This window comes from Taudactylus pleione, unplaced genomic scaffold (genome assembly GCF_031769625.1).
Source record: "Taudactylus pleione unplaced genomic scaffold, aTauple2 ptg000864l, whole genome shotgun sequence".
In the NCBI taxonomy this organism is placed as follows: Eukaryota; Metazoa; Chordata; class Amphibia; order Anura; family Myobatrachidae; genus Taudactylus; species Taudactylus pleione.
Window position 1 is genome coordinate 185425 of NW_028285266.1, and position 15847 is coordinate 201271.

Here is a 15847-nt window from a genome sequence, read left to right on the forward strand (position 1 = left end):
AATTTGGATAGTATTTAATGTCAAGCCTCCACTCTACACTTTCTCTACACTTTCTCTATGCCACAGGCAAATGCAGGGGGGTTCCATCTGCCTGGAAACCCCCCTCCCCAGCCCACACTATGACCACAATATAAATAGTAATGTAATACAATTTTACTAGTGCTGCATTTTCTTCACAGTATCACAAATGAAATAATTAGCACCACCTGTGGATCTTTTAACATGTATCAACCAGTAATAAATAACCTGTGCACCAACTAGGAGATATGGAAAACATTCACCATTAGGAATGTGCTGCTATAGAGCCCAATATGTACATATATGTCCAGGGCAGTGCTAGGTTATTCTGCTGCTCCCCTAGACTCCCGGACTTGCTCTAATACTCTGGTATGGTGCCCACCTCTAAAATAAAAACATTCAGCTCAGGCAGGATGGCCCTACTGCCGCATGTAATGGGTTACTGTGATTGCTGGTCCTCTATATGCTGGAATTATGACACACAATACCCTTTGTATGACGCAAAGCTGGATAAGTGCTAATTATGCCCTCTTCATGGACTCGTCACACTCACTCTAAAATCAAGCATTTGGAAACCCTCCTCTAGAAATCCTGCGTTTGCCACTGTATGCCATAATGGGACATAAGCAGGGCTGTAGCTAGGGTAGTGCGGCCGGTGCCATCGCACAGGGCACCACAGGTCAGGGGAGCTGTTTGGGCCTGTCATATTTCTGTTTATTATCATTCTGGCTCTTATTTAATCCCCAGGATCTCCTGGCCTCTCCTATCTCTTCCCTGGCCCTTCCCCATGAAGCCATGGCCCTTTTTTGGGTGCATTATGTCCCTTTGAAAAATGAGGGGGGTGCATATGCTCTTTCTGGCACAGGGCACCAAAAAGTCTAGTTACGGCTCTGGACATAAGTATATAACTATAACCATCATACATAATAATTTTTATGGGACAGAATAATACATTCCTGAAAGAAAAAGCAACAACAATAACAGCAAACAAATAAAGGATAACATAAATATCATGGATTTGACATGCTTACAAAATCAGAGGACAATAAGTGAAATGTAAATCTAAAAATATCAGTTAAAAATGATATTAAATAATCACTTAATGCTTAAAATACAAAATAATTACAATACTAAGGTTAAATAAGCAAAATGCTGAAAATGTTAAATACACAAACACTTGTACTCTCAAATACTATACAAGAAGTCATTAATAGCTGAGTATTTTCTGAAAAAGAAAAGGTTTATTAGGGCTGTCAGAATGTACAGTCTTCAAGCTATGAATCCAAAAATGTCTTGTGTGCTCAAGTCTTAAAGCGACCCCCTTAACTCTTTGTGTCAGGGGACCACATTATAAACAGAAAATAATTAAACAAGGTGGATCACTATTGTATAGTCATAAAAAATTGCAAAGTCACTATGGTCAGTATGCTTATTAAAAATATTCTGTTTGCGTTTGAGAACCTCGAGTAGTGCTGCTTATATATTGAAGGTTACAAGAACATTGCAATATATTATGTAACATAATTGGTCTACAACTGACAAAAGTTTCTATTCTGAATTCCTTATGTGTATCATTAGCGTAGAAGACCTTAGTTTTGTTTTGAATAAAGGTACATGTGTTACAACTTTGACTATCAGAGAGACATTCAGTCCTGAAATTAACTGGAGCTGAGTATCTGCTCTACCAGGTACTTTACCGGAGGGATCAAGTGTTTTTTTGATTGCTTCTGGACACTGTTAAGTTATATTATTGCCTGCTATTTAATAACATTAGTTGAGTTGCTCCCTTAGGGGCCTGTTCATCAGCCCTTAATTTATAGAAAAGTAGCTGAAACTTAACATTTTCATATACTTTTCTAGGAATTAAGTAATGGGGCGATACTTTAAAAATATAGCACAGATATCTCATGCTTACCTTTCCGTTGTGATTTGGCCAGCCGTGGGGTCCTAAATTCATCAAGCTCAGAAAATACAACATTCTCAGAACTTGGCGACAATCCCAGACCCCTACATCTTCCTATGGGAAGGAGGTCCGGGTTGCGGAAAGGTATCCGTTCGGATCCTCTGCCCCTGTTCTGATCCCTTTGCAGTCTTTCAGTTATCGCTGTATGCTACCCTGGTAAATCTCAGTGTGAGAAGTTTTATTTTCATATAATAGTGCCTACTCTAAGCATACCAGAGGAAGCCTTTGCTTCTAATATACAGTATGACCTATTTATTGTAATTTGCTGTATTTGATTCCATATTACATACTACTTCTCAAACTTGTGTGATTTGTTTGTGGACCCAATCTGTAGTCACTGGTAGGCAAGGGTTCAGAGGTGCGGACAGTGAAACTGGGAGGTTTGATGTAGTTTTGACTCATGGAATGAGCACTGATTGGATGAAGGTAGACCAGTATCTGGGAAGTTGGCTGAAACCCAAGTCAGAGGTGCGTAATCTAACACGTCAGTGGTTTTCACCAGAGACCCCCACAAAGGGATTTAGACTTAGCTGTGCCCGATGTGTAGGTTGCGGTCCCCTGCTTGGGTTTCCCAATACTAGGTGGATGACTGAGACAATGAGGGACACTCTGGATACGTATGTATATGTCTGTACCAGAATAGAACTGGACTGGATACTCTGGAATGGGACCGGACTGGAAACACTGGAATGGGACAGGACTGAAAACATTGGGATATGACAGGACTGGATACACCGGAATGGGACCAGACTGGGTACACCAGAATGGGACTGGACTGGATACCCCAGAATCTGCACTGAGTAACAGAAAATTCTGCCGGAGTTCAGACGGTATCTCACAGCTAAGCTGGAGATAACATTGCACTGGCAACTTGCACAGTGCTGGAAACTTCCTTAAATACCCTGGGCTATCCAGGTATTGGATAGTGGAGTCAGGTGATGGCAGATTGGGATTCTATTGGCTGAGTTAGTCACCTGATTGGAAGCAACATAGCTGTGCCCAGCAAGTGGAGCTGGCGGGAAAGAATCCACGTGGGACATCGGAGAAACTGTGTTATGGCTCTCCGTGGAGTGAAGCAGGACACTGTCAGTGTAAGAGTGGTGAACAGCACTCAGACTTGGCACTGCTCTGGCTGGCGACCGACAGTGAGTCAGAAAACAGCGAAACTCGCTGTGGCTGCGGATGATGAATAGGGCTGCTGAGATCCCCCCAGCATGCCAGCACATACTCCTGACAGGCAAGTGGCTCAGTCTGATACTGGGGTCTGTGACAAGGGTTGTGACATTACTATACCATGTCCAGGGGCATTTCTAGAGAGGAGGTGGCCCGTGTGCAGGCTCTGTCTGGGGTAGACTCTGGGTACTAGAGTGTGCCCAGAGTCTACAGAGCTGCAGCGCCATTTTCCCAGTATTTTCCCTACTGCGCATGCGCAAAATGAGTTTGACAGCGCTGATACCGGCGCCAACGTTGGACTCTGTGGACGGAGAGATAAGTATTAAAAATATGGGTGCAGTGTGTGCAGTGTGTACCTCCCTGTACCCAGGGGCCCATGTGCCCCAGACACCCTGCACCCAACAATACACAAAGCCTTCAACTATTCCTAATTACATTATTTGAAAAGTCCAGAAAAAGGCAAGTTCCCACTCCAAAGCACCAGATAAGACCACAGAGATTGCATCTTACTCACAGCCAGTAACATTATGGCTATACTATACAATCGGAATTGAGACTACACCGGCTCTGGAGTGGTACATAGTCTACATTGTGCCTCATCCTCTGCACTGTCCATGGTTAAGTACTTACATACTTTATTTATTGATCATTTAAGATAATCATTTTGATTCTGTTTCTGTGTTATGGGGCCTGAGGGCCTGATTTAGACTTATTCACAAAACCAATGGTTTGCGTACAGGTCTGATGGTGGGAGGACAGGACTGTGCATGCGCAGGACTAATTCTGGACATGTGCAGAACAGGTCCAACGCTATTGCTCTCGGGGAGTCGCCCCCATTTTATGGAAGTGCCAAGGCCAGTGTCTGCGTCTCCTGATGCAGATTTACTGGCCTCTGCAAAGCAGATGAGCTGGCCAATCTGATTAGTCTAAGGTTAACTCAGATGGCCGATGCTGCAACCATCGTGACCATCTCCGGACACAGCATTCTGACCTGTGAGGCCAGCAGGAGCTGTCAATCATGTTGTGACTTGGGTACACTGCGTGTGTTGACGCAGGACCCATTCTGCACATGCACAGAATGGGTCATGCGCATGCGAAGTCCTCCTGCCATCGGAGATGTACACATACTATCAGTGTTGCGTACATCTCTGAATCAGGCCCATAGCTTACAACTCTAAATCAGGCCCTTAGCCCTTAGACCCCTACGATCTCTTCTTAGGTTTTACGCACAATGGCCATGCAATATTTCAAATGTCAGAACCAGGGGCGTATTTATTATGGGTGCAAGGTGCCCCTGGACCCACACACCGCACACCCTGCACCCAATTTCATATACCTCTCCATCGGCCCGGTGCTGGCTGCAGCCAATAGAAATGTCCCTGGAATGCGGCATGGATGCCATGTTTCCGGAGACCTGAGCATTGCACAGTAGTCTACTGTGCCGCCGGAGAGGAGGGGGCCCGATCAGAGCCTGCACACGGGCCCCCTCCTCTCTTAAAGCACCTCTGGTCAGAACCCAGATATTATTATGCATCAACAACCTTACTTAAAATCACATGATTCATCCCTAGCTAACAAGCTCTTCCCTCACATTACTATTCGTCGTCTACATCTAAATGTAGCGTAAAAGCAATCCTAATTCACCCTAGAGTGCCCCTCACAATAGATAATATCCTTACTGAGGAACAGGGCAGGATTATACTTCTGGTTTTAAGTCTGCACAGTTACAGTCACATTCACAGGCTCTTTGAATCAATCCTCTATTACCTTTGTTATGATATATTTGTCTAAAGGGCAGCAGGGAGCCTTCTACATGGATTTCTTTGAAAAACTGACAAGTGCTTCACCTGGAATGAGTATAATTTGAGGTCACTTTAACACCACAATAGATTCGAATTTAGATCATTCTAACCTCTGTAACAATATACTGTATAAGCAGGACGTAATCTGATAAACCAAGTTAAACAACAAGATCTTTATGTTGCATGGAGAATTGCCTACCCATCAGCTGAAGCCTTCACTCATTAATTCAGCCCACGTAATTTACACACGAGATTAGAATATTTTCTTATTGATCCGACAACCACTCAATATCTACATGGAGTCCAAACTTTTTCCTTGTCTTGACCATTCCACTACACAGCTAAAACTTACTGTTACACACTCTGGTTATCGTAGCTGGCGTCGGAATGAGACACTATTACTAGAGATGTGTGGTTCAGTTTTCCAGAAATCCGAATCCATCCAAATTTTGTGGATCCTGACAGACCCGAATCGCGGTTCTAATCTCTTGAGGAGATTCGGATAAATCCGAGTCACGGTTCTGATCTTCCAGCGGTTCGGAATTCAAGTTTTAAATGCGAAATTTGGGTTTTGGATTGCAAAAATTACAAAAAAATTATGAATGCGGATCCAAAACCAAAACCAAAACACAGGGGTCAGCGCTCGTCTCTAACTATTACTCAACAAGGCTTATGTTTTAAAAATCGTGCAGGCGATCATATCTACTAATAATACTCCAGAAATCTATCAATCTAGACTTTGGGAGGTCCGCAAAGCCACACTATGAGGAGTCTTGATTATTTTATGTGTGGTTCTGGGGAAAGCCGAAAGAGCTTGTATTCAGCAGTTAGAGGAACACATTTCTTCCATAACTCTTAAACACCACAGATTTCCCATAAAAGCTACATATTTAGATATATTATCACTTAAATTTAAATGAATCAAATTCTTTCCAAAAAAGTGGCCTAGATCCTCCTATGGGTCTTAAATATTATGAGAAAAGGAACTTTACTTGTTCTGAAATTGAGAGCAAAATGATCACAAAACAAAAAATTCTCTCCCTTAAATCTTCTGATGGCCGCATGACTTATGACCATAAAGAAATGTCCCAGCAATTCAAATATCACCCAGGCATTACATCGGTTCTGTCACTTGCCCAAACTGTCTGTAGATCGAAATGCTTTTTAAACAAAAATATCTCAGCAGATGTAGATGCTGATGTATTAAGCAGCTGCACTGTTCAGCTGCCCTAGGACATGTTTCTTGGCCATTTACTATGAGAATTTCGCAGAACCCCTGTTCCCCATGATGACTCCATCACCCAAGCTAATATTGTAGTCATTTATAAACCAGGTCGAGATCCCACAGAGCTATAGGCCGATTTCACTTCTGAATGTTAATTTAAAAACTCTTTTCCAAAACACTAGCCAACAGATTGGAATAGGTCATGTCCACCGTAGTCCATCCAGACCAAGTGGGCTTTATACTCAACAGACAGACTGCTGATAATACTAGAAGTATTATTTACTTCACACATATAGCTCATACTCAAGCGCTTCGGGCCCTGGTTGTGTCGCTCGATGTGGAAAAGGCCTTTGATAGAATATCCCAACCCTTCTTGCAGCAGACCTTGATGAGCATGGGGATCAGTGGTGCCTTCTTTAGGGGTGTAATTTCATAACATAGCACATTAGCCTCTATGGTTTATCTCCACTCCCTTCCACAAGTGATGTATCTATCATGGGTGCAGGATGTGCAGTGCACACAGGCCCATTGGTCCAAGGGGGCTCTGCACAACAAACCACTGCATCCATGCGGTGAGCCGGCTCCCTATGGTGCTGCACAGGAGCTAGCAAGACTCTGGCACTGTGCCAGACTTTGCTCTCTTCTGCATATGCATCATATTTCAGAATTTATCTCCAGAATGAAGGCGCCGCAGGAGAAACATAGGGAGCCGGTGCACAACGCGGGAGGCACATTTCATCAGGTAAGGTATGGAGGTGGGGGAGCCCGCTTTATGGTATGCCCCTGGCTTCCACATTAGCCTGACCCCTGTTCCCCTTAATATTTGCACTAGATATGGAACTGTAGGACTCTGGGAGCATATGATAGAACTATTTGCTGATGATGTAATTTTGATGGTCATCAAACCACACATCATCCTTCCTAATCTATTCAATGAAATACAGGTCTATAGTGCTCTTTTGCTCTTCAAGATAAATGGAAGATTTGGATGAACCCTACGATGTTTTGTAATTATTAAAAGCCAATTATACTTTTCAATGGCAGTTGTATAAGCTTAAATATTTAGCAACATATTTACCTGAATCTTACAACAGTTGTATGCTGCTAATTTCTCCTGACTACTTGGTTCCACGCTCTCAGAATTAGTAGTCTGGAGCAAACTTCTTGTTATCTTACCCCTATTGCATGCCCTACCTATTCAGGTCCCAACCACTGTTATTAAAAATCTACAGTGACCCTTCTCGAAATTCACATGGGCCGGCAGGAAGCCCAGAGTAAAAATGAGAATCCTATATAAGAGCCATGCCAATGGGGATTTAAGGGTTCTATTTCTAATGAATTATCAGGCAACACATCTCACGCAATGTGCTTAGTGGCATGCCCCACCACATCGCAGAGTTTGGACTACTATAGAGGCCACTGCCCTCAAATTATTTTCTCTGTACTGTATTTTGTACTGGGGATAAAGCCCCAGATTCATCCTATGGCCTTTACATAATTTCCTACTAGAAAGTTTTTACATGCTATCTGGGACTGCTGTAGTTACTAGTGATGTGCGAATCCCGTTCTGTTTGTGAGCATTAGGAAGGTACTGCAACTTTTTAAATGGTGTCAAATGGCTGATTTGTGTTTTTTTAAAAAAATTCAAGAAAATGATAAAAAAACTAACTTTTTTCATTTAATCTCAAACGATTTAAATGAAAAATGCAAAAAGTAGGAAAAAGGGTGATTTTGAGGTACTTTGAGAGTACCTTAAAAAAAAAAAATGCTAAAAACAATTATTTTTCAGCTAAAAAATTATTGTAATTATATTTTGGGTGCCTAAACTAACAAAAAAGTTGATTTTGGGATAATTTGTGGCAGGGGTGTATCTAGGGGTCCGAGAACCCCTGGCAAACTAAGGGACTGGCACCCCCCTCCAATGACTGCTTCTACTAAAAATAAATAAATAAATAAAATAACACACACTGGGGGTAGTTTAATTCACACATGTGAAGAAATACGGAGAGTATAATTTTTATTTCTCTTTGTAATATATATATCTTTTATAGAACTTACTCCATTGCAAACCACTATATATACATTTATTTATGCAAAAAAAACACAGGAAAAGCTTAAAAACATTGAATCAAAAACAAACAAAATGCATTATGGGTAACATAATTTACATATATTCGAATTGGGCTATCTACACTGCATTACACTTTTTAACAACTGATACCTACACTCCACCTTTAATTTACAGGGATGATGGATCTTTTATATTTTCCCACATAAGAATGAAGACAGTCCATATGGATCATGTCTTATTTCCAACACGGGGTTATTGTGGGGGATGAAATATATTATATTAGGGATAAAAATAAAATTTTACTCTCCCTAATTTTAAATGTTTCTGATATAAAGGGACATATAAGAAGGCTAATACATAGTAACAATCAGTGGAGAACACTGGTAAGAGCACAGGAGACAGAAGGTAGACCAAGGATCTTGACTGCAGGACACTGCTACGAGCAGAAGAGACAGGAGATCATGTGCTAGTGATGTCAGGCTGAAACAGCATTCCCCTGGCAAGGGCCATCCAGGCCAATAGGAAGATACACCCCTGATTTGTAGACATATTTTTTTTAACCCCAAAAAATGACATGTAATTATTGGACTAATAAAGCTAATAGGAAACTTCCAAATGCCTAATTAGTCATTATGGGGGCTGTCCAAGGGGTTTAGCACAGTGTCCCGACATTTTAACCTTAAAATAAAGATTTTCCTTCCCATCTCTCACCCTCAAGGAGATGCGAATGGAAAGATGCAAATTCAATCTGATTGATTCAGTGCGAGTTGCTAATTGGATTGCAAAATTAATTCACTATGTGAATTTCAAGAGAAAATAGCAACTCGCACCTTGCAATTTGCACCTAATTGGATTGACCCCATAATGTGACGCTGTAGGTCATACCACAGTGTAATATTCATACATGTATTGTGATGCTGTAGGTCATACCGCAGTGTAATATTCATACAAGTATTGTGACACTGCTGTGTCCATCCAGGGGTTGCTGTGTCCATCCAGGGGCAGGGTCTGCTATGTCCATCCAGGGGCTGCTGCGTCCATCCAGGGGCTGCTGTCCATGTCCATTCAGGAGCTCTGCTGTGCCCATCCAGGGGCTCTGCTCCAGTGTAAAAAAAAAAAGTTAACAACATAAGTAAAAAAAAAATAGGGTTCTTTTGTGCTGTACCCCAGTGTAAATATTCATACAAGTATTGTGATGCTGTAGGTCATACCAGTGTAATATTCATACACGTATTGTGACGATGTAGGTCATACCTTAGTGTGATATTCATACAAGTATTGTGACGCTGTAGGTCATACCACAGTGTAATATTCATACAAGTATTGTGGCATTGTAGGTCATAGTAATAACCAGTAGTAAACAGTGTAATAATCACTTTCATATGTATTGTGGCAGTGTAGGTCATACTGCAGTGCAATATTCATACAAGTACTGTGACGCTGTAGGTCATACTGCAGTGTAATATTCCTACAAGTATTGTGACACTGTAGGTAATACTGCAGTGTAATATCATACAAGTATTGTGACACTGTAGCTTGTACCACAATGTACCATTCATACTAGTGTTGTGTCGCTACAGGCCATACCATAGTGTAATATTCATACAAATATTGTGACGCTGCAGGTCATAAACCAGTGCGTTCACATAAGCTGTGTGACTCTGCACTGTCATTTGTGAACGTTTTAAAAAAATTTAAAGTTAAGAAAAAAATGTTTTGGTACAAATTGTGATGTGTTCCTCACTTAATTCATGTAGAGAGGAGAGCAGGAACCACATAATAGTGCTGGAGCTGCTGCCACCAGTCATGATGATATTAGTTCGTCAACATCCTCTACTAAAGCCGATGCCCAAGGCCATAGAGGTCTTAAGTCAGGGCATCTAAAATCAAAGAAGCAATCGTTTACAGTGGTAAAGAGAAAAACATTAAAGGGAAGGTTAGCTGCAGAATGACATAAAATTGGCAATATGCCATTCACCACATTAAGTGGCATGGAAAGGCTAAGGCCGTGGCCTTTTTTATGACTAATGCTTCTGCCTCTTATGATGATGTAAGCCATTCTCCCTCTAGAAGTGTCAACAAAATGAAAATTGTTAAGGCACAGGAGCCAACTGTGTGCTCAGAAGTGTCACAAATCCCTGAGGAGAGTCTAAGTGTGTCTGCAGGTGCCATGTGTGAGCCTGATTTTTCCAATACTGTACTTGAAGAGGAGCCTCTTTCCACTATTTGTGCGCCATCTGCAAATGTGGGGATGAGCAGCACAAGTCAACATGCTGACATAGAAATTGAGGATGCTGCTGTGGAAGTACTCCAGGATGAGGAGGATATTTGTGTAGCTGATGTTAATAAGGATGTTGATGATGAGGATGCTAATGATGAGGATGTTGTTGATGAGAATGTTGTTTGTGTAAATCTAGCACCAGTGGAAACAGTTGTTGCCCATGATAAGAAAAAGCCCATTGTCATGCCTGGGCATAAGTAAAAAAATCGACTTCTTATGTGTGGAATTATTTCTACCCAAACCGGGACAACAATTGTCAAGCCATCTGTAGCATTTGTAAAGCCAGAGTAAGTAGAGGTAGGGACCTTAATCATCTAGGAACCTCCTCCTTGTTACATCATTTGCATCGAGTGCATGGAATGTTTTGGGGAAAATCAGAAACTGGTGCTAAAATAATAACTACAGTCTAGCATCAGTTAGCTTCCTTCCCACAGCTAGATCCTAGCACCTGCAATCTCCACCGCCAACACCTTCATCATCAATATCCACACTAATGAGCGGAAGTAGTTCTGCATCCAGAATAAGGCTAGGTGACTCCTCCCCTTTCCAGGATTTCTTAGAAGAATCCTTGAGCACTAGGCCTGCTGCTGCTTGGGGGAATCTTCATCCCAGACAGGGACCAAGAAGACTACTACTAGTAGTAGTTTATAAAACAATTGACTGTTAAACAATCCTTTGATAGAAGAAGCAAGTATGACAGCTGTCATCCAGTTGCACAGCAGATCACTGATGCCATGATGGCTGTACTAGTATTAGATGGTGAAATAATAGAAATTGAGGATAATAGTGTGAAGGAAGTGCAAAAGGAGGATGAGGGAAATATTTGTGTCCTATCTGACGCTAATGAGGATGTTGATGATGAGGGTGTTGTTTGTATAAATCAGCCACCAGTAGCAGCAGGTCTTGCTCATGATGCCTGGGCATAATACCAGAAAAGCCATGTCTTGGGTGTGGAATTATTTTAACCCAAATCCTGACAACAGTTGTGAAGGTATCTGTTCCATTGGTGAAGCCAAAGTTAGTAGAGGTAGGGACGTTAACCATCTAGACACCTCTTCTCAGTTATGTCATTTGCAGCAAGTTCATGTAATTTATTTAGCAATATTATAATTTGTAAATTAATACCAAGCAGTCCAGTATCAGCTACCAGCAGTTTGGACCAGCACATGCAATCTCCACCACCAACACTCTCCTCATCAACCTCCTCCTTCATGATTTGTAGGTAGTCCTTCCAAAAATTTTTTTGTGGTGGCTCAAACAAACCAAGGGCTTCAGCCACAAAAGTGTCAGTCCTTGTTACTACAGTGCTTGGTTTGTTAAGCTGTGCATGCCCTTTTTAATATCCCACATAAGAGTGGGTGGAAGGGCACATGGACAATTCCATCTTGCACCTCTTTTCTTTACATTTTCCCAATTTAGGGCCAACTGATATTTTTATAGTTTATTAAACTGCCATCCTGTCTGCCACTGCTGTGTGGTAAAGTTTCATAGATGTCCTATATTTTTTTAAACTGCCATGCGTTTGTGCCGCTGCTCTGTTGCTTACTTTAGCCAGCCAGCTCGCTGCAGACTTTGGACTATATTGGTGAAAAGTAGTGAAAACAATATTGTGAGCTGTGAGGTGGTTATAATTGACTGGAAATGCCTGAACATTATTGTTATTAAGGTTAATAATACTGTAGGAACAAATACAGTCCCAGATTATGTTATTATAGCTGTTTTTATAATTTAAAAAATATAAAATAAAACCAAAACCAAAAACGCAGTGGCGGTTTTGCGAAACCAAATCCAGATACAAAACACAAAGGAGATACAGATCCAAAACCAAAACCAGCAAAAATGGCCCGTTGCACATCTCTACTTCTTACACCCCTATAGAACAATATGGTGAATCGTCCTGGACTAGAGCATGTGGCTTTCCACAGCTGGACAATACATAACATTCTGTTTCCCATTGACCTTGCTTCCTTCCAGATTTTACAGAGTTACTCTCTCTCATGGTTCTCAGTGCCACAGAGAGCATTCAATAGCAATATCTCCAATTTAGTAATTTAGAGTGTATGCGCAAAGAAGCTGTTGCGGTCATGACAGGTGGTATCAGAAATGGGGCAGCAATTTGATGGGCATTCCTGGGCAGTGACTGAGTGGTTGCCTGAAGTGAACACACAAAAAGTCAATCTATTGGGCGTATTTTAGGAATGTCACAGGTGTGTCAGTGAAAGTGACTGCATTCTCAGATGTACAGCTGCAGCCACAGAGGCCGTGGTCAGATGGAGACACTACACCTACCATAGGGCCAGGGACATCTTTAGAGAGGATGGTGCCCGTGTGCATCCCCCATCATGGGCCCCCTCATCTCACACCAGTGGCCGGCAGCCAACTGACGCGGGTGGCCAGCCACCGCAGAATCAGTAGACTCTGGGCACTAGAGTTGCCCAGAGTCTAATGAGCATGCGCAGATCACCAGGAAAATGACACGGCAGCCATTTTCCTGCCAATTTCCTCACAGTGCATGCTCAAAACGCCAGAAAAATGGCAGTGGCAGCCATTTTCCGGTATTTTGAGCAGCGCTAAGAGACTTGACGCGGGACCTCGGAGAGGTAAGTCTTAAATAATATAGGTGCAGGGTGTGCGATGCGGGTCCCCCTGGACCCGGGGGCCTGTGTGCACCGCACACCCTGCATTCATTATAGATACGCCCCTGCACAGGGCTGGTGCAAGTGTCGATGCTGCACGCGATGGTGGAGTGTCAAGAATCACAGTTGGTGTTAAAGTGTGCAGAGACGCCAAAGTGAATATCTCAGTCTTTGCACATTCAGATGTAGGCTCCTATACCAGGGGGAGGCTGATACTAGCATTTTACTCTGGCAGCAGACGCATAAGCGGATGCAGCAGCATCCACCTCTGAATCAGGCACCATATCATCAATTGCTATCCCACAACCAACCCCAGGAAGATACCCGCAATGTAGCATGTGAGCTATACCTCTGAGGCTATAGATAATGAGGGATGGGCTAGAACAGATCAGGCCAAGAACTCTGGGCCTGATTCAGAGCCGCTCGTAAGCGGCCGCTCGTTCGTTCTGAGCGATGTTTGCACAACTGCGCATGCGTACGGATCATAATACGCATGCGCGAACCAGTCAGTGCGGCCGAAAATTGTTTGTTCGCTAAATAGCGAATGCCTGCTATTTTGAGTGACAGGAGGAGGCGTATGTGGGTGGTAACAGGGGAAGGTGCTTGAAAACGGGGAGTGGAGATCCGAACACAGGCGTGCTTAAAGGTCAAAACGGGTGTTTTATGGGTGTGCATAATTAATACAGCAGCGTCATTGACCACGTCACTGGGTTATTTGTGATAGTCAGAACTGCTCGCAAGATTGCAGTAGGAAAAACCAACCACAAGAATAGCGAGCAGTTCATACACTGGTCGATGTACTAGATTAATCTAATAAATAGCGGACATGACGTAGGATGCGAGCGGCCAGGGGGCGTAGTTTTCCAAACAACGACCGCATGTTGTGTACGCTCATTCAGACCTAGAGGTGTGAACAGACCGCAAACAGCGAACGGTTCATTTGATTAGCCACTCCTTTTTTCTGAACGAGCGAGCGCAAATAGCGTCCGGCTCTGAATGAGGTCCTCTATTTCCGTACGAATCATACAAATTTATTTTTAGCTGTTTTAAAGATGGTACTTATCGCCTCTTTGCATACATTGTATCTTCCCTACTTCTTTGGATCTGCTGTCATAGGCGATCCCTGCTGTATATTTCGTAGTGATCCCAGAAGATAAACTGCTTTTGGATGAAAATTTATGATCAGAATAAATCTATAACCAATCCATATACCGCACCCCCCCCTCCCTTCCTCCCACCTCCCTCCCTCGCAGCAGCCCAGCACATGGGAGACAGCTAGCGGCTGCTAAGCAGCAGCCATAGCAATCTCCTCTGCCTGAGGGGGGGAGCGATCACACTGATCGCGCCCCCACTGGCTTTGCGCCGGGCTGAGGAGCTCACAGCGCCCCCTCCCCTGCAAAAATGTTTTTTTTTCTTCTTCAAGGGGGCGTGGCCTCTCTTTACCGGGGCCCGGCGGCGCTCTCTACGGCCCTGCATACAACATATCCTAAATGAAGCCAAGTGTCATATTACACTCAACTGGAAAATGCCTGACCCTCCTTCCATAACTAACCACTCTAAGGGCCTCATTTGTCAATAAGTTTTATCAATCACAAGGAGTGATGAAACTCGTTGCATATGATAATGGTGCTCCAGCCGATAAGCTCACATCTGTCATCTGTTTGAAAAATTACAGTTCATTAATTGACGTGGTTTTGATTTGCTACATATTGTTGCAACTATATCTTTGTTTCGCTTTGGAAATACATGGGCACAAAAGACGTAGGGGTCCCAGGTATTTTCCAAAACCAGCACCAGACTCTTTCTAGCGGGGGTGTAATGCCACAGCCAGGGTACCCTTTCATCGGGTGCCCCGGCCAAAGTATTAGATCTGACCGCTAGTCAGCCCAGGCCGGGGATTCCTGGGAAAGTGGGTAGACCCAATAACAGGGTTCCCCCTCTCCCGGGCACCCCAGGCCTGGGATGATAGCCCGGGACTATCCCCGGCACCCCTGGCTGGAGGGTTCGGGGTTGATTGTGTATAAAAATAGATTAAATAACTTTGTCTTTACAGGAGCCCAGTGCTGGTTGTGCTAAGTACAGGGGACCCTTACATCTTTTACCCCCCATATTTTCACAACCAGGACAGGCTCAGAAAAGTCTGGTACTGGTTGTGATTTTAGGGGAGGACCCCACACAGGGGCAGATTGGCTGTTGAAGTCAGCGGGAAGATTCCTGAATGGCCCATGCACTTGTGGGGCTGCCTGTCGGCCGCTGACTTTTCTTTTTTGCATGTACTTCTATTGTGGTGCTGCATTAAATGACAGGCGGCCAGCTAAAATATGAGGCCAGGCAGATATTAACTCAGTTAGCTAGCATGGCTGAGTGGCCAGGCTGAACGATGAGGTGGATGGAGGTAAGGGGGCTGGCAGACAGTAGTCAGTCAGCCGGTTGGGATGAGAGGCCAGGCTGACTGATGAGGCAGGAGGCAGATGGGCTGAGGGGCATAAAGGAAGGTACAGGAAGTATCTGTGTGTAGATCTAACAGATGGGCCACTAGAGCTGATGATCGCAGCTGCAACTGTTTCTCACTCACAAGCACATGTCTGCCTGTGAATGAGAAACAGTTTGGGGCTGGGATCATCAGCTCTAGTGGCCTCTCTGTCAGTTTTGCTCATTAGATCCAGGCAAGTTTTAGA